Source organism: Periplaneta americana, chromosome 2 (assembly GCF_040183065.1).
Source record: "Periplaneta americana isolate PAMFEO1 chromosome 2, P.americana_PAMFEO1_priV1, whole genome shotgun sequence".
Classification (NCBI taxonomy): Eukaryota; Metazoa; Arthropoda; class Insecta; order Blattodea; family Blattidae; genus Periplaneta; species Periplaneta americana.
Window position 1 is genome coordinate 53777669 of NC_091118.1, and position 20967 is coordinate 53798635.

A 20967-nucleotide genomic window follows, 5' to 3' on the forward strand; every position below is an offset into this window, starting at 1 on the left:
ACAGTGTTAAAAGTTGTATAATCAAGATGTATAAATAAGGTTAGTTTTGTTCTACCCATGACAGATATTAATGAAATTGGTATATTAAAACTTCTTAACCTAAATAAACTAAACTTTACCAGTACAGGTAGGGACAGTGAAAGAATGTGTATCAAGTTTAGATTCTGAATATTTGACAATTCCTGATAAAAATGTTTGTATATGTGGAAAATTTTTTTCAGTTAAATTTTTCATATTAAATGTTTAAAAATTGAATCTAGGTTTAGCATGTAATATAATTTAAAAAAACCACAACTTAAATTTTTTAGGATCATGAATAAAACGTATTCATAATTGGTGTAGTAGTTGATGAGACATGAATCGTGAAAATATCAATCTGGCTATGATTTATAATACACGATCACCTTTAAAAAGTTCATCGCACTGTATTGGATTTCAACGTAAAAATCTCACATTTAAGGGTATATGTACGTGAACGATCACAAATATTATCAGAAAATGCAGGCTTTATATATCTAAAATTTTATAAGAAAATAAACTCACAATTGGACAAAAATTACATGGTACAACAACAAGACTTATTAGAACTTAAATATCTAGTAAAAATATATAAAAAAATATTTTTCACACCAATTTTATCAAAACATGAAGAAAAACAAAAAAATCCTGCAGTTACATCATTTGGTAACCATAACATTGTTATGGTCTCTCTGACATCTTTAATATTTTCCTGCATGTAATAAATACATTTCTGAAAAGTAGACTACTCTCAGACATGTAAAATTGTTTATTTTAATACAATTAATTTTTTATTTGTCCTATATTAAAATTTACATAATATTTTGTGACCTAATTTTTATATTTTCAAAGAAATGGGCATTATTGTAGTCTACCTTTTGCATAAATGCATGTTAAATCAGTGCACAAAATTTCAGAATTCTATCTCTAATGGTTGTAGAGTTATGAAATAATGTGTCAAAATTTTCAAATTCTGGATAACTTAATTTAAATTAAAAAGTGAATTCTAAAAAAATATTATTAGTAACCTTTTTATACTTTCATCAGATATTTAAATTCTAATGAGTCTTGATGTGGTACCTTGTAATTTTTGTCCAATTGTAAGTTCATTTTCTTATAAAATTTTAGAAATTTAGAGCCTGCATTTTCTGATAATACTTGTGGTCGTTTACGTACATATACTCTTAATGGAATTAATATAAACCATTAGAACATCAAGGTCGAATCTGAGTAGATAAGCGACAGTGCAGCAATGGAAGAATGACTCTGATACAGGAATCCGAAGTACTCAAAGGAAACCTGCTTCAGAACCATTCTTTCCCGTCACATATGTCACAGAATCTGCACGAAACTGAATTTTATTAATAAATGAGCACAGTTTTCACTGTTTATACGCACGTGCGTGATGTTGTCTTGGTACTACATACACCGGGGCGTTTTCTCGACCCGTCCCGACCTTATACGGCACACAATCGCCTCGCAGAAGCCAGATCGTCTGTTTGAAAATTAATTAAAGTTTGTTATTCTCGAGCCTCTCGGTCTAGGACCGGTCAGGCCGCCCCCGACAGGGGAGCTGTCCGCGGCCCCACGAAAGGGCCCGTGTTTTATGGTACCAAGACGCAGCCGCGGGGGTTTCAATAAAGGAATAACGGTACAAACTCCAGATTTATTGAGAAGAGCAGAAAAGGGGAAAGAAAAGACTGAGTAAGAATAGAGAAGAGTAGAGTAGAAAGAGCAAGCGTAAAGTAGAGAAGACTAGAATAGAGTAGAGATGATCAGAGTAGAGCAGAGTAGAGAAGACTAGAATAGAGTAAAGATCACCAGATCAGAGTAGAGTAGAATAGATTAGAGTAAAAAATAGGAAACTAGAACAGAGAAAAGTAGAGCAGGGTACAGTAGAGAAAACTAAAATAAAGTAGAGTAGATGAAACTAGCGAAGAGAAAATTAGAATAGAGTTTAGTAAAGAAAACAAGAGTAGAGTAGAGGAAACTATAATAAAGTTCAGAAAACAAGAATAGAGTAGAGGTGACTAGAATAGAGGACAGAAGAAAAGATTAGAGTACGGAAGACAAAAGTAGAGTACAGAAGAAAACAGCAAAGTACAGAGGACAAGAGTAAGTGTAGAAGTCGAGAGTGTAGTATATAGGGCAAGAGTAGAGCACAGAAGACATGAGTGGAATACAGAAGACAAGAGTAGAGTACTGAAGATAAGAATAGAGTACAGAAAACATTAGTAGAATGGAGTACAGAAGACAACAGTAGAGCAGAGTAGAGCACAGAAGACAAGAGTAGAGTACAGAAAACAAGAGTAGTATAGAGAAGACTAGAGTACAGTAGAAAAACGAGAGCAGAGGAGAGCAGATAAGGCAAGAATAGAGCACAGAAGGTAAAAGTAGAGAAGAGTAGAGTATAGCATAGTAGATAAGACAAGAGTGGAGAAGAGTAGAGTACGGAAGACAGAGTGCAGTCCAGAAGTGTAGAGAAGACGTGCAGGGTAGATTTTTTTAATTTTTATTTTATTGGGTTATTTTACGACGCTGTATCAACATCTAGGTTATTTAGCGTCTGAATGAAATGAAGGTGATGATGCCGGTGAAATGAGTCCGGGGTCCAGCACCGAAAGTTACCCAGTATTTGCTCGTATTGGGTTGAGGGAAAACCCCGGAAAAAACCTCAACCAGGTAACTTGTCCCGACCGGGATTCGAACCCGGGCCACCTGGTTTCGCGGCTAGACGCGCTGACCGTTACTCCACAGGTGTGGACTGCAGGGTAGAGGAGACAATAGTAGAATGGAGTACAGAAGACAAGAGTAGAGCAGAGTAGAGCACAGAAGAAAGAGTAGAGTACAGAAAGCATGAATATCGTACTCGAAGACAAAAGTCTACTTTTCCATTAATTGAGCCTAAATGACATACAAGTGCAGCTCTTAAACATGGTGCTAGTTTTGGCCCAAGACTTTATAATAAAATTACAAACCATTTTCCAAATTTGAAATATTTTAAAATTGGAGCTATTAAAAAAGGAATTTGTAAAATTATCCATGATATATAATATTGACAAATGTATTTTTTTTTACCTTTTATTTCTGTCGACTATATTCAGGTTTTTTTTTATTGAATATCACTGGTTTCTGTCCGATTGTCAATTTATATTAAATGTGTATTTTTCTCTCTTTTTCTCTTTCTTCTTTATTCTTGCTCTTGTGTTGTATTTATTGGCTTGAATTAAGTTACTTACTGTATTTAGTAAACTGTCCTTGTAAATGTTATGTTATATTATTGACTAAGACAACACTGTACACGAGCCTGGCTCTTACGGTAGTGGCTAGAAACATTTTTGTTTTATAAATGTAATTTGTACTCACTAGCTAGCTAGTTAAATAAAATAAGAAAATAAAAAGAGTAGTACAGAAAAGTCTAGATTACAGTAGAAACACAAGAACAGAATAGAGCAGATAACGCAAGAATAGAGCACAGAAGGTAAAAGTAGAGAAGAGTAGAGTAGAGCATAGTAGATAAGACAAGAGTGGAGAAGACTAGAGTACGGAAGACAGAGTGCAGTCCAGAAGAGTAGCGAAGACTACAATAGGGTAGAGAAGACAATAGTAGAGTACAGAAGATTAGACCACAGAACACAAGAGTGTAGTACAGAAGATAAAGGTAGAGTAAAGAAGCCTAGATTAAAGTAGAAAAGACCGAAGTAGAATAGTTTAGAATACAGAAAACTGTTTTAGAATAGAATAGAGTGGAGAAGAGTACGTTAGTGAAAATTTATTTATAAAAACAATTTTTTTATTGAACAGTGAAATATTTAGGTATTTCTTTTCTAAAATTTTACTTATTCGAGTTTACGGCATGCAATTTGTAACGCGTTTCTTAAAATTTCATATTTATTTCGTATTATTATTATTATTATTATTATTATTATTATTATTATTATTATTATTATTATTATTATTATTATTATTAGCAAACAATTCCAAGCAATCCAAACTTATTCGTGCCGATTATACAGTGTTGTACCAGTTCTATCCGTTTAAACAATGCCTTCCAATTTTAGCTTAAAAATTAAACCACTTCCCAAATTGTCAAAAAAAAACTGTAATTCTGGATGTTATTATTGTCTTCTTCCTGCTGGAATTTCTTCGGTCACTCTTTTAATGAATCCTCTCTACGTAGTTGTCATTACTTTTCCAGTCCATCTAAAGCGTCTGGCTTTAGATCTTGCTAGTCTTTAAATAAATCACACATTTCCGCACATTTTTCTTTCAATTCTTCATTCTCTGGCGACAAAGCTCTTCAACACCCCAAATGTGTTTCGTAAAATGTTCCTTATTGTTCGTATTCGTCCATCTATTTTGGTTTGTGTCAGTTTTTCTCATGGAAACTTTGGAACAGGTTGTGTTAGGGATTTATAAATATAAATCATATATTTCCTCGAAAAGAGTCTGCTCTGCTTTTAAAAATACTTGAAAGAGCATGATGGGTTTTATTTGCGCTCTGAATTTTATTATTGATTGCCCCTTTGATGTTGTTTGAGTTCAAGGATATTCCCAGATATATGAAGTTATTTACTTGTCCAAATGTTTCAGTTTGTAGTTGTTGATCTGCATTGAGATGGAGGTCGCGAGTGGGGACAAAATGTTTGATTTTATTTACATTTAATTGCATATCATTGCCTTCGAGAGAGTTGAAGAGCTACTGTGTAAGTCTTCTATTAATTACATCTTCATTTTCTGCTCGGTTTTGTGGGTATTGTACACAATTATTGAGGTATGATATATAACTTCAAAAGATTAAAGGGAATTTCTGCAAATGAATCTAATTTTGAACTCCAGACTGTTTGATATTATAGACTGTTCTTTATTACATAAACATATGAATTCTACTGATAACGATTCGGAAAGCAGGCTGAAGTAAGAATAGAGAATATATTAGTCGGCGCTAAGAGTCTAGCAAAAAGGGCGTTTGGGCGTAAACCTGTACTAATGGAGAGAATAACAGAAAACAAGTGAAGAGCTATTAGTCAGACCCGTAAGTAGGACTCCACAATGTGGGCAGCGTGCCCAGGCGGGTTCGAGGAATCCAGGTGGGATGTCCCGTTGCCAACATGACATTCCTAAACTTCCCCACAAAGACATGACGAAGCTCTCTTAAAGTGTGACACTTTGATATATAAGCTACAACGTCCCAGTAAATGAGTTGCCATCTGCCCTTGTTGAGATCCAATGAAATGGGAGGAATGTGCGATAAAAATAAGCAAACACGTCTGTCTGTCTCTTTAAAAGTTGGCGTTTTTTCTGTGTTCCTCTCTAGAGTTAATGATATCAATCTTATGTACAGTCTATAAAATTCTTGAGCCAAGATTATCATCATATATTTCAGCGTTTGATTTGCTTTGTACGACAGTTTCTTTTATTAGTTTATATATTTCTTAATCATTGTGGTTTACACGGATGTTAATTAATTACTTTGAAACTACAAAGAAACAAAATCAAGGGTTTAATTTTCGCACACTTCATAGAAATTTTCCTTCATGATGAAGTTCTAAGTTATATTCGATAAAGACTCAACGTCTTGTTGATTCTAAATTAAGAGAGTAATATTGCGTTTACTGAAGATAGAGTACGTTTTGTACTTTGTTTATGAACTGGGCCATTAGAAGTTTATGTGTGTTGAAAAGTGTCAATATTCATTTGGCTCCTGTGTAAATTTTCCTTAATATTCCCAAAAGAATAGAATACTTCCTGTTGTAGAAAAGTTTACCATTAAAACCTACCGTGCTTACTGAATTCGTGGAACATAATGTGGTAAAGTCTAGGCCTTAAGCTTATAGAATTTGTGGAACATTATGAGGTAAAGTCTAGGCCTTAAGCTTATAGGATTTGTGGAACATTATGTGGTAAAGTCTAGGCCTTAAGCTTATAGGATTTGTGGAACATTATGTGGTAAAGTCTAGGCCTTAAGCTTATAGGATTTGTGGAACATTATGTGCTAAAGTCTAGACTTTAAGCTTATAGAATTTGTGGAACATTATATAATAAAGTCTAGGCCTTAAGCTTATAGAATTTGTGGAACATTATGTGGTAAAGTCTAGGCCTTAAGCTTATAGGATATGTGGAACATTATGTAGTAAAGTCTAGGCCTTAAGCTTACAGAATTTGAGGAACATTGCACAGTAAAGTCTAGCCCTTAAGCTTAGACAATTTGTGACATTACGTGGTAAAGTCTAGGCCTTAAGCTTATAGAATTTGTGGAACATTATGTAGTAAAGTCTAGGCCTTAAGCTTATAGAATTTGTGGAACATTATGTGGTCAATTCTAGGCCTTAAGCTTATAGAATTTGTGGAACATTATGTAGTAAAGTCTAGGCCTTAAGCTTATAGAATTTGTGGAACATTATGTGGTAAAGTCTAGGCCTTAAGCTTATAGAATTTGTGGAACATTATGTGGTAAAGTCTAGGCCTTAAGCTTATAGAATTTGTGGAACATTATGTGGTAAAGTCTAGGCCTTAAGCTTATAGAATTTGTGGAATATTATGTAGCAAAGTCTAGGCCTTAAGCTTATAGAATTTGTGGAACCTTACGTGATAAAGTCTCGGCTCTAAGTTTATAGAATTTGTGGAACATTATGTGGTAAAGTCTAGGCCTTAAGCTTATAGAATTTGTGGAACATTATGAGGTAAAGTCTCGGCCCTAAGTTTATAGAATTTGTGGAACATTATGTAGTAAAGTCTAAGCCTTAAGTTTATAGAATTTGTGGAACATTATGTGGTAAAGTCTAGGCCTTAAGCTTATAGAATTTGTGGAACATTATGTGGCAAAGTCTAGGCCTTAAGCTTATAGAATTTGTGGAACATTACGTGATAAAGTCTCGGCCCTAAGTTTATAGAATTTGTGGAACATTTTGTGGTAAATTCTAAGCCTTAAGTTTATAGAATTTGTGGAACATTTTGTGGTAAATCTAGGCCTTAAGCTTATAGAATTTGTGGAACATTACCTGATAAAATCTAGACCTTAAGAGTGGATGCAACTGAATTATCTAACTTCTACAATTACCACGAGATCAAAATAATATTTACTACATATTTGTGTAGCCTATTTGATAGTGTAAGTGTATCGAGTTTCCTTAAGCTTTTTTTGAAGAATACAATTAAAAAATCATACAGTTATTAGTACCGTTACCATTTCACTCGCTGAAAATGCAGATCGTGTTTTTATGCTTAACTGGGAAAATGGGTGAAAATTTGTCAATTTTCGATCAAAAATAACATTTTTTTTTTATAAATTGAGAAAATGGATCTATGATACCTACACTACATTTTGACGAAGTTTTAGAACCTTACGGAGGTTTTGTCATTAATTAAGTTATCTTTAAACATGCTGCGTTCATTTGGTTTAAAATGAATGCAAGGTTTTAAACGCATTTTCTCGTCCTTCCCCCCCCCCCCCCGTCACTTCTCTGCATTCACATTGCTAAAGATTTCACATATTTGATGTTAGGAAGCTGAAATTTTTACTGGATGTTCTTTAAAACATACTTAACAAAGTTAAGTTCGCATTTTTCAATAATTTTAATAATAATTTGTGATAAAATATGTGCTTGCACTCTGTAAATTTTATAAATTTTAATATGAATACGTTTAATATTTTTCCTTAGCCTATATTTACAAGGTAAAACTAAAAATGTGACAACATATAAACTTTCTAAAGAGGTCAAAGATATTCCAAAAAGATTTTGTGATATGATGCTTCAAATTTGGGGGAGAAGAAACATTTTGGAAAATTGCATTTTTTTAAATTTAAATACATGAAACTTACCGACATCATTACTATTGATATCAATAGTATTATGTGTACAAGAAAAGGTTTCTAACTTAAAAAAATGTTTAAAATAGAAATTTCACCACGTAACGAAAATTCCGTTTTGTAGAATTGGATTTGCGTTTGAGTCTAAAGAAAACAGCAGAACAGCACAATGTGGTCTGTTGTGACGAGAATCCAAGGTCCCGCATACCGGTAAGGCATCATTCTACAAAACGTTCACGCTTAAGTATTTCTGATGACGTAAATATTATTTAACGCCTAGAAAACGCGGTAAGGATTAAGGATATTTCTGGAGAGTTTAAAATAATACTAATTAATTAATTTGTTTATGAATTTATATATTTATTCATTCATTGAATCATTCTTTCATTTATTAATTGATTGATTAATTCATTAATTCACTCACTCACTCACTCACTCACTCACTCACTCACTCACTCACTCACTCACTCACTCACTCACTCACTCATTTGTTATTTATTTACTTAGAAGTTTATTTATTTATTTATTTTACTTATTTGAGCGTTCAGAGCAAAAGTGATGTAAGTCAGAAATGGGTAATGAGGGTTAAAGTAAACATTCTGTAAAATACAGCACAAAGTAGCAAATAATATTCAATTAATTTAAACTATTAGTAGTCAGTGGATAAAGAAATACATATTAACTGCTACTTTGCGCTGTATTTTACAGAATTTTTACTTTAAACCTAATTACCTAATTTTGACTTATACCACTTTTGCTCTGAACGGCTCATTAGTTTATTTATTTATTTATTTATTTATTTATTTATTTACTTATTTATTTATTTATTTATTTATTTATTTATTTATTTATTTATTTATTTATTTATTTATTTATTTATTCATTCATTTTTGTATTTTATAGATAGCTATGTTCTAGAAAATAAAATTAAGTTGTATTGAGGTTGTAGGCCTATCAGATTCACTTTTTATACTGAATTAAAAACTCTTTGTCCACACCTGTGGAGTAACGGTCAGCGCGTCTGGCCGCGAAACCAGGTGGCCCGGTTCGAATCCCGGTCGGGGCAAGTTACCTGGTTGAGGTTTTTTCCGGGGTTTTCCTCAACCCAATACGAGCAAATGTTGGGTAAGTTTCGGTGCTGGACCCCGGACTCATTTCACCGGCATTATCACACCTTCATTTCATTCAGACGCTAAATAACCTGAGCTGTTGATACAGCGTCGTAAAATAACCCAATGAAATGAAAAAAAAATCGAAAGAGAATTGGGAGGACAAATTTAAAAGGTACGCAAAACGCGTCCTTGCAAGGGGTTGGGGGCTGTACAAAACTAAATATGTGAGCTCCAACCCTGTTGGACACTAGTCTCACTCCGGGTTACGCTGCTTCACTGAAGGAGCTCTAGAAAATTTTGAAGGGGATGCCGAAATTGGACGTAACCTCTTAGGTACCACATACGCGAGGGGGACGGAGATGAAAAAAAAACAACTCTTAAATACCATTCCCGTATGATCGATGTTTTCTTGTTCATAATATTCCTCGACTTTCATGCTATACTGCATGCAGATTTTAGAGGACTTGCTCCGAGTGTTATATGTAAGTAGCTGGACATTGACTTCATCCTATATCGACGAAACAGTGTATTCACAGCTACCCTCCATATCTGGAGGCCGTTTCTTCTATTCACGACCTGAGAATGCGCCATGCCGTGATGATAGGGGCCCCCAATGCATGTATTATTATAATGATGATGATGATGATGATTATTATTATTATTATTGATATTATTATTGTTGTTATTATTATTATTGATATTATTATTAATATTATTATTACTTGTATTATTATTATTATTATTATTATTATTATTATTATTATTATTATTATTATTGAAAATTTCATTAATTTGATATTTTGTTCGGATTAAAATTATAGGGTAAATCTGACCATAAAGTAGCCATTACGTTTGGTTATCGTTTGCCGTAACACACTGTAGACAAAAATTAAAATAAACCGTTATTCTATAAGGACCGGAAAATAATTTTTGTATCGTGCCAGAAATGTAACCTGGGTTTACACCTTTCCAGCAGCAAACAATACCACTAACACCACAGTGTAGAGCTACATGAACGTAATAAAACCAAGACTTAGCAAGGAAGGATACGTTGAAGTATTGCGGCATAACCAGACTGGCACTTGAAACAAATTATAGCTCGCATTTACCAATGCCATGCATAGAAAGTGTTATATTTCAAAGCATAATTACAGCTTGTACGATTCTGAGATATTTAAATAGACAGAATCGATGGCTCTTCAGATGCCCCCTTCAGATAGTGTAGGTAACAACTCTCTCTAAAACGCAATGGGCCACGGATATATGTAGCAGAACAATTTGCTTCATTAGTAGAAATCCATCATAAACACAGACATTTGAGTAGGATGGGAAAAAAATAAATAGACTTGAATAATAGTCTGCAAACCCGTTCTCTAATGCATTAAATATTACAAACTAAAAGGTTGTGTATATATACGCACATAAACGAAACATTTCCGCGTTTTAATGGATAGGCTATGTCGGTTCCTGAATGTTTGATAGCTTCCGCTTCAGAATTTTTGCAGTAGTAATGCCATTAAGATTCCCATGGTTTTTCATTTCCGAACATCAGACAACAATAACAGAGGAGAGATAGCTTTGTACTGCTATCGGAAAGTCAATTATATTTTGTGTCACAACTGTTCTAAAAAATTTTTTGTATTTGTGACGTCTTTTTGAGACAAATAGCTGTCTAAAATCCTGTCGAATTCGTCATTAAAAATTCATGGTTCAATACAAAGAATAGCTGCCTTTATGAATTTTGAGTAACAAACAATAGCTTCTAAACGTTAAGTAAAACAAGATTTAAATAGATCTAGACATTTGCTAGGTCTTCGACCAAGATGTACTTGACTCGGTTCAACATGATCCTTTACTTCTCATCAGCCAGACCTGTACAACAAATGAAGGGTTCAGAGCCATAGTGGGCCAAGCGCCATTCATTAAACACGGAGAAAGTAAGGGTTAAAGTTAAGTGAATACCATAGTTTAATGAAGATTGACATATCATTTAGTTTTAATGTGCATACTTTATATTACTTGCTATATGTTTCCATTGAATTATGGCATTAATTAAATTTTATGTATGATTTGAGGCTTTCTCGGCGTTGGTTCGCTAATATGTTTTCGCGGGATATCAGCCGAGTTAAGATTTTGGAATGCTCCAAGCTTTCGACTGCTATCTCTGCAGCCATCTTCAGGGAAGTGATGTCCGAACGAAAAAAATCGAAAAATCGAAGGAGAATTGGGAGGAAAAATTTTAAAAGGTACGCAAAACGCGTCCTTGCAAGAGGTTGGGGGCTGTACAAAACTAAATATGTGAGCTCCAAGCCTTTTGGCCACTAGTCTCACTCCGGGTTACGCTGCTCCACTGAAGGAACTCTAGAAAATTTTGAAGGGGAAGCCGAAATTGGACGTAACCTCTTATGTACCACATACGCGAAGGGGACTGGGATTTGATCAAGTGATCACGGAACGGGAAGAGGAAGAGATGGCTGGTGTTTGCCGTTAGGATGGCAAGACGCTGTCATCTGTTGCTCGATGACAAAGCATGTGAAGGCCGTCGGAAGAAGCGCCGTGAAATCTAATTCTGCAATTTGAGAGGTCCCTGTCCTTTCAATTGCGACTAATTGAGTGACCTCCTATATTTAATAGACAATTTCTATATGTTCTGAACTAGGGCATACGTCGTTTATAATAAAGGGGAATATATATATATGGGGCATATAGGTCCGTGGCCCATTTCTTATAGGGCTCATCCCGACATTTGTCTTACGCCTGAGGAAAACCACGGAATACCTTAGGCAGGATGAGTTGTCTCATATAAGAGACTAGCCAATTTGGCTATTATGTAGGGGTGATTGTCGTCATGAGCCTTGTTGATTTGTCTCAATTCCGAGACCAGATGTCCGAACAGAAAGTCGAAAGGTTATATAGATGTGGCTGTCTCAGGTGAAACGGGATTGGTTGGCGGATCGGCCAATCCGGGGCCGGGAATTGTCATCGCTCGTAAGCTCCGCCCCTCCCGGGATTGCTGCGTGAAGTTTGGCGGGCGGCGAGCCCTGTTCCGCCGGTTGGAATCGGTTGCCGTCCTCGGTCCGTGATCTTCATGACCTTGATTGTAAGAGGGCCTGAGTTGGTCTAAGGCCGGTGTCCATGCCTGACTGAGCTGGAGTCCACTGTCTCTGTTAAAGTTGTTTTTCTCCAGCTTGATCTCTATGGCCTCCTTGATTGTACAATCCCAGTAGTGGCTTGATTTGTTAATGACCTTGGTGTGGTCAAACAGTATTTTATGCTCCTTTTCTATGCTGTGTTGCGCCACTGCAGATTTTTCCGGGTAATACAGCCTCAGGTTCCTCTTATGTTCTTTGATTCTGTCTTCTACTGTGCGGCCAGTCTGCCCTATGTATACTTCGCCACACTCGCATGGAATCTTGTAAATCCCTGGAGTCCTTAAGCCCTGACTGTCTTTAACCTGACTACTTCGCCACACTCGCATGGAATCTTGTAAATCCCTGGAGTCCTTAAGCCCTGACTGTCTTTAACCTGACCTGATTCTGTCTTCTACTGTGCGGCCAGTCAGGTCAAAGACAGTCAGGGCTTAAGGACTCCAGGGATTTACAAGATTCCATGCGAGTGTGGCGAAGTATACATAGGGCAGACTGGCCGCACAGTAGAAGACAGAATCAAAGAACATAAGAGGAACCTGAGGCTGTATTACCCGGAAAAATCTGCAGTGGCGCAACACAGCATAGAAAAGGAGCATAAAATACTGTTTGACCACACCAAGGTCATTAACAAATCAAGCCACTACTGGGATTGTACAATCAAGGAGGCCATAGAGATCAAGCTGGAGAAAAACAACTTTAACAGAGACAGTGGACTCCAGCTCAGTCAGGCATGGACACCGGCCTTAGACCAACTCAGGCCCTCTTACAATCAAGGTCATGAAGATCACGGACCGAGGACGGCAACCGATTCCAACCGGCGGAACAGGGCTCGCCGCCCGCCAAACTTCACGCAGCAATCCCGGGAGGGGCGGAGCTTACGAGCGATGACAATTCCCGGCCCCGGATTGGCCGATCCGCCAACCAATCCCGTTTCACCTGAGACAGCCACATCTATATAACCTTTCGACTTTCTGTTCGGACATCACTTCCCTGAAGATGGCTGCAGAGATAGCAGTCGAAAGCTTGGAGCATTCCAAAATCTTAACTCGGCTGATATCCCGCGAAAACATATTAGCGAATTAAATTTTAACCCTTGTTTTCTACGTCTTTAATATATGGCGCTTGGCCCACTATGGTTCTGAACCCTTCAAATAACATGATTGTAATACAAGACGAAATGATAGGCCTACTCTTACCTTAGTTGAACACAAATGAATCAATGCTGCTTTACTACACAGTACAAATGGTCCACGTCTATATGAATCGATAATAAAATTCAATCCAGAATTGACTTACTTACAAATGGCTTCTAAGGAACCCAGAGGTTCATTGCTGTCCTGAGCAAGATTAATCCAGTCTCTACCATCATATCCCATCTCTCTCAAATCCATTTTAATATTATCCTCTCATCTACGTCTTGGCGTCCTCAAAAGGTCTTTTCCGCTCATGTCTCCCAACTAACACCCCATATGCATTTCTGGGTTCGCCCATATGTGCTACATGCCCTGCCCATCTCAAAATCTGGATTTAATGTTTCTTATTATGTCAGGTGAAGAATTCAATGCGTGCAGTTCTGCGTTGTGTAACTTTCTCCATTCTTCTGTAACTTCATCCCTCTTAGCCCTAAATATTTTCCTAAGAACGTTATTCTCAAACACCCTCAATCTCTGTTCCTCTCTCAAAGTGAAAGTCCAAGTTTCACAACCATACAGAACAACCGATAGTATACCTGTTTTATAAATTCTAACTTTCAGATTTTTTGACAGCAGACTAGATGACGAAAGCTTCTCAACCGAATAATAACACGCATTTCCCATATTTATTCTGCGTTTAATTTCCTCCCAAGTGTCATTTATATTTGTTACTGTTGTTCCAAGATATTTGAATTTTTCCACCTCTTCGAAAGATAAATCTCCAATTTTTATGTTTCCATGTCGTACAATATTCTGGTCACGAGACATAATCATATACTTAGACTTTTCGGATTTACTTCCAAACCTATCGCTTTACTTACTTAAAGTAAAATTTCCGTGTCTTTCCTAATCGTTTGTGGATTTTCTCCTAACATATTCACGTCATACGCATAAACAAGAAGCTTATGTAACCTGTTAAATTCCAAACCCTGGGGAATACAGACAATAAACAGTTTTGTAGGTGCAATCGGAATATTATGAAGTATACAAAATCAATAAAAATATTAAATTATGAACAAAATGATTATGACATTTATTTTTAAATGTTATATATGAATATGAAGTAACACCATGTAATTTATTAAACTTGCATTCAATGTAATATTATGAATAAAAATACAATATTAATCAAATAATAACACTATTATTAGAAAATAACTGCATTCAATTAGCGAAAGTTGTAACAATAATAAATGAATAAAGAAAATTAATTATTACACTTGAGAAATTGTTGGGGGATTAAATTTGAAGCCCTATTCCGAATATTCAGTATCCATACCAACAGCTCGCTTATCTGTTAAGTATAAATTTTATTAATAATGAAGATAATAACAATCACAGTTTTTAAATGCTAACTGTAAGAGAGTAATACATTTTTAACAGCTCTTTTCTGACATCAAGAGCAAACTGTGAACACAACATGTCCTTACAAGAATTTCCACAAATCTGTTCCTGAAACGAAACACCTTGATAAAATTCTAAGATAAACTATAGTGGCAAAACACAACATAGACCAACTAACACAAGGTAAAGTGTAAATTAAAGTACAACTAATAAAATACTACAAAAATAACAGACAGGAACTTACATTATTTTGGGGACCTTTTGCACTAACTTGCGATTTTGTCTTTCTTTGTTGTATACTCAAAACCACTATCTCTCAGCGACTTTCGTGATACATCTTTCCACTTATTAATAATATTAATCTGTCTGGATCCTTTTCTTTTAGATTTATTTAGCCGGTAAATATCTACCGTCACTGTCTTGCAGTTGTCCATTTTACGTAGGTAATAGGAACCTGATACACAGAGTTCAAGTACCCAGTATTTGTAAAGAGAACAAACTCCCGTGCAATAACTCCCGATACTATGTAAACAACTGGATACGATAGAAGTGACATAGACCGTTGTTCCAACCAAAAAATTCATGGTTGTAACTCGTGTAGAAGCGCTTCTGATACAGATAGTGAAAACAATTTTTGTGACAGCTGTGTAAGACTATCCATTAAATAATCGATTTTGGAAAATTGTAACATAGACCGTTATTCGGCTCAACGCTTCAATTTATTTATTAATTTCTACACTGGCGTTCAAAAATATCTGATCTCCAGTTTCCTGTTCGTGTAAGTGAACTTTCTAACCATGGGATAAGTGAGAACTAAAGATATAACAAAGTGACAGACTTTGAAATAGTTCTGTTAGTTCTCAATAGGTGCCACTAATATTGAGACTGGTAAAAAGTATTTGGGAAAATGTTGATGTAGATTAAGTATAAATTATTCTCATAATTAACAGTATCAGCGGTTTGTTGCTATTCCTATTTTTTATTACAGTCGTTAGAGGAGTATGATATATTGAATTTTATAATGCGGGTATATTTATGTATTATTGGCGACACTGGCTGTTATCTTCGCTATCTATTCATAGAAGTAACAAGTAAAGAAGCCACACTTACAATAACAAATTATCATCAATATCGATTAGTAGTGATCAGTAATCTTTTAACGCTAATATACAATAATTTCTATTTATTTCTAGTCATACATATTCCGTCCAAATGTAATAATTTTATTACTCTCTTCTCATGGCCCTCAGACAACAATTTATTATTACAGTTATTTTTGTATGCGTATATTTGGTTCTTGATTCACATCGCTCAAGGAGGTTAGGGTGAAATTTTGTTAATTTTCAGTCAAAAATCGCATTTTCGTTTCCTTGTAAAAATTGAAACGGCAATCTCTTATTTATATGTTGAGCAAATTGTAATGCTTCTCGGCGCTCGAAAACATAAACATTACGCAATGTACAGTACGATTATTTAGTCATGACAGTCGCCGGAGATGTGCGCGTGGGACAGGCGAGTCCATTTAGTTACGCCAAGGGGTGTTTGGGTTATTCACTCGCTTGCCTTTACCGACCGCTCGCCCTATCTCTACTCCGGAAATCTCCCCACTCCTCATATTGCTTCCCCTCTTTCGCGTCGCTAAGCTATCAGGACTAAATAATCTGTCTGTGTAAATGTTGCACCCTTGAACTTCAATTCCATGCAGATTTTACCCGCTGATTTCTCACTTTTTTTCAGCACATTTCGTCAGGTTCGAAATGTAAAGTCTCCTACAATTTTGAAATTAGAAATATGAACTTTCTACTGCATGTTCTATACTTACTTACTGGCTTTTAAGGAATCCGCAGGTTCATTGCCGCTCTCACATACGCCCGCCATCGGTCCCTATCCTGAGCAAGATTAATCCAGTTTCTATCATCATATCCCACTTCCCTCAAATCCATTTTAATATTATCCTCCCATCTACGACTTGTCCTCTCCAAAGGTCTTTTTCTCTCCGGCCTCCCAACTAACACTCTATATGCATTTCTGGATTCATCCATAAGTGCTACATGCCCTGCCCATCTCAAACTTCTGGATTTAATGTTTCTAATATGTCAGGTGAAGAATACAATGCGTGCAGTTCTGTGTTGTGTAACTTTCTCCATTCTCCTGTAACTTCATCCCTCTTAGCCCCAAATATTTTCCTAAGCACCTTATTCTCAAACACCCTTAACCTATGTCCCTCTCTCAAAGTGAGAGTTCAAGTTTCACAACCATAAAGAACAACCGGTAATATAACTGTTTTATAAATTGTAACTTTCAGATTTTTTTACAACAGACTGGATGATAAAAGCTTCTCAACCGAATAATAACAGGCTTTTCCCATATTTGAGTAGCTTAATATCAAAGGTGGACATCTGACCTCAGATCGAAATTCAGATAATGTGGATTCTTATCCATTTTTTCATGCTCTTTTCAGTTATGGTGAACTATAATATGCAAACTCTAACACTACATCTATAAAAACAAATTGTGTTAAAATATTACAAAGAAGATTGTGAAACAAAAAGTGCCTCTAGTTAAAAACTATGGAGACAACAGATGTCCGTCTTTGATATTAAACTAATAATTAATTCTGTGTTCTATACACTGTTGTTAAAAAATTAGAATACTAGATTTTTGATATGTTAATTGCTTTTTAATTTAAAAAAAAATAATTTGTATAACAACAGGTACTAGAAAATTAAAAAAAAAAACAATAACTTTTAACAAAATTCATATAGCTTATATATTTTCTTTCTATTCTAAGGATACATTTCTAAAAATATGGATACTTAGTGTTTTTCTAGGTAGGCCTATACCAAAGATAATGTTTTTTTTTTTTTAGATCATACATTTCAAATGTGTACAGGAGATAGATTTTGAAAATATCCCCCAATTTTTTTTAGAAAAAGGACTTAATCCATAAAATATCTGGGTGACATGCATGCAAATTCGTATCATAGAGTATATATATATATATATATATATATATATATATATATATATATATATATATATATATCATTGCCTTATTAATCTTTATTGCTTTATTAATCTTTATTGCCTTATTAATCTTTATTGCCTTATTAATCTTCATACATAAAAACCGTAATAAATTCAAATTGTATTATCATAAATATGGAACTAAAAGATCCGATTTTATACGACTAGAGGAACCAAAGTGTTTCACAAGCACAGCTCTGAACCATGGTACCTACTTTGGTCTAAGGTTATACAATAAAATAATTTAAAAATTCCCAAATTTGGAAAATTTTTACTATCAGAAATTTCAAAAATAGCGTTAGGAATTCAATTTTTAAAGAATATATATTGATGTAATATGTATATGTATTTGTATGACTTAAATTGTTAAAATTGAAATTGTATTTTTAAATTTAATTTATTCCTGTAATTTTTTTTCTTGACCCAGTTTGTGTCAAAAAATTATCTTTGTGTTTAGATATCTCCCTGAGCACGAGTTTTTTACTCCTTCAGGGAAGAACTAAGATTGTATTTTTGTCAATGTTATTTTATTAACAATAAAGAATAAACCAAAATGTGTGCAATATATGTACCAAAAATGAACCTACTAGCTCAAAAACTACAGAAGTTAGAAATTTCACCCATCTTCTCCTTCAAACTAAGAGACAGAAGATATAGAAGTATTCAGTTCATCCGGCTTTACATGTAACCACAAATTGCTGCACTTGGTGGAAATATTCCGGGCGACGGTTCAGTGCTTTTAAGTAATTGAAACAAACCCCCGAAGCCCGTTTTGTGGCGATCGCCCTGAAGATTCTTCCACCTTGCCAACCCCGGAAGGGTAGCAAGTGAGCTGAGGATTTGTGTAATTGCATACAGTATGAGCGGACAGACCCGCATACCGCTACATGTTAGCTACCGGCAGTGAAATCCGCTTACGGACCTCAAGCCAATTATAACGCCTCAGCAGACAGCAAAGTAGAAGTACCTGCCTCACGAACCAAGGACCGCCATCCTACTTATATCGGCTTACACACAGCATGTTCAACAATTCCTCCTATAAAATTTTGCTTCTAATACAAAATGAATTGGTAAGTACTGAAAGGCACTAAGTGACAATTTTTGGTAAAGTGGGTTATAGCAGCGTTTCTCAAACTTTTTTGAAGTGGAGACCATTTTTTTAAGTCTCAACAGTTCCGCGGACCACATTACTCTTGTTTCCTTCGAAAGCAAATTTATCATTTTTGTAGCATATTTTAATAATAATGATAATAATAATAATAATAATAATAATAATAATAATAATAATAATAATAATAATAATAATAGTAATAATGGTTTATTTTAACTGGCAGAGTTAAGGCCTTCTCTTCCACTGAACCAGTATGATAGAAAATTACTACAATGCTATGAATATAACGTAATTAATACAATAGAATACAATACAATTCAAAGCAATACTGGGTGTTCAGTTCAAAATGTGTCATGGCTGACTGTATGCCGTCACGTGGCTAGTCGATGAGCCTAGAGAATTCAATCTTCCTACACTTCCGCAGAGGTGTATTACTTATCTGCCAGAGAAGTTGCCTAGCAAGTACGGTGTTCATTCAGAAGAGTACTTACCGATACGTACGGTAACGCCGGCAGTGGCAGGAATGTGAACTGTTTCGAAACATGTACTGAGGTGAGTTTTTTCTTACTGTCGGGATATGAGAAGAGGGTTAAGACGATTACTTACGTATTTGTTGACATTAACTTCGACGGTCAACATGGACACGGAGCATTTGATTTGTATTGTGGAATGTTGCCGTACGCAACCGATGATAACAAATACCCTGCGTACGACTTGGCTGCGCAAAACACAGTTCGAAAGAGGTTATGGTAGCACACAGACTTTACAGACCGCCATCTGTTGCTACGACGTTCAAGTTATACCGCACACGTTCTCAAGTCCAGATTGAACGCCTTGATTAATAGGCAACTTCTCTGACACAAGAGCTGAAACTCGCTTCAAATCGCTGACTCATCAACAGTGACGTCATGACACACTTTTAAATGAACACCCAGTACAATACTACAATACAAGACAATATAATACATAATTAATATAATACAATGACAATTCTTTTCATCTTCACAACACCAATAATAATTATGTAATAATAATAATAATAATAATAATAACAATAGTAATGATAGTCATACCTAAATTAAATTAAATTATTAAACTCGATCACAATTATGACTTCAATTTGACTGCGCCCGTAAGAAATCGTTTAGCCTTTTCTTGAAAGTGGTTATTGTCTGGCAGCCCCTAATCTTCTGAGGTAGAGAATTCCATTCACGGATGAATAGTGGAATGTTCTATGGGCAGGAATTGCTAGGATTTGGCTCTCTTGTGACCTGGTGTTTAGATTGTGATTGGAGGATAGTAGTTAAACCGGGAACGAAGATAATTTGGAGTAGAAGTGTGGAGAACTCGAAACAGAAGAGAGAGCGAATGAAGTGTTCTACGGTTACTAAGTTGCAGCCAGGATAAAGATTTGAACGAGGGTGTAATGTGGTCAAATTTGTGAGCATTACTGATGAATCTGACACACACATTGTGCACACGCTGCAGCTTGTTCGAAAGGTCAGTTGTCAAGTCTGTAAGTATTACGTCGCAATAGTCAAACAGTGGTAGTACGAGGGTTTGCACTAAAGTCTGTTTTAATTCTGGCGGGAGGAAGTTTCTGAATGGGTTAAGAGAATGCATGGTGTAGCACACTCTCTTGGATATTTCCTTTATTTGGCATTCCCAATTTAAATTTTCGTCCAAGAAAATGCCGAGGTTTCTGACGACGGAGTGGTACTAGTAGGTATAGCCTATTTATATTTAAAACAGAATTAATTATTTAAAATTGATTTCATTCACTTAATTTTATATTCGTATTAACTAATTAAGTTAATGTTAATAGAAAAAATTCATTTTCGGTTTTTAATAAATCAAGGCTGTTAGAGTTTGAATAATCTTTAACCTATTGACTAAACAAAATAAAAACAATGTTGGTACTCACATTAATGAGATGGAAAAATCTGCCGATTCTTGTACAGTTGTTCTATATTTGGATGTATGCCGGTAACCTTAAGTCGGAGATCGTCACATACCTTGAGTCGATTTCTGTATTTTGTTTTTATTAGAGTTAGTAATGAAAACCCTTTCTCACACAGATATATGAAAGCAAACTGAATTATAATCTGTAAAGCACCATTGTACACTTAACTATATTCTCTATTCACTTGTGATGAGGTCCAGAAATTAACCATACTTTCCGCTTGGAATTTCATTTTAAGTC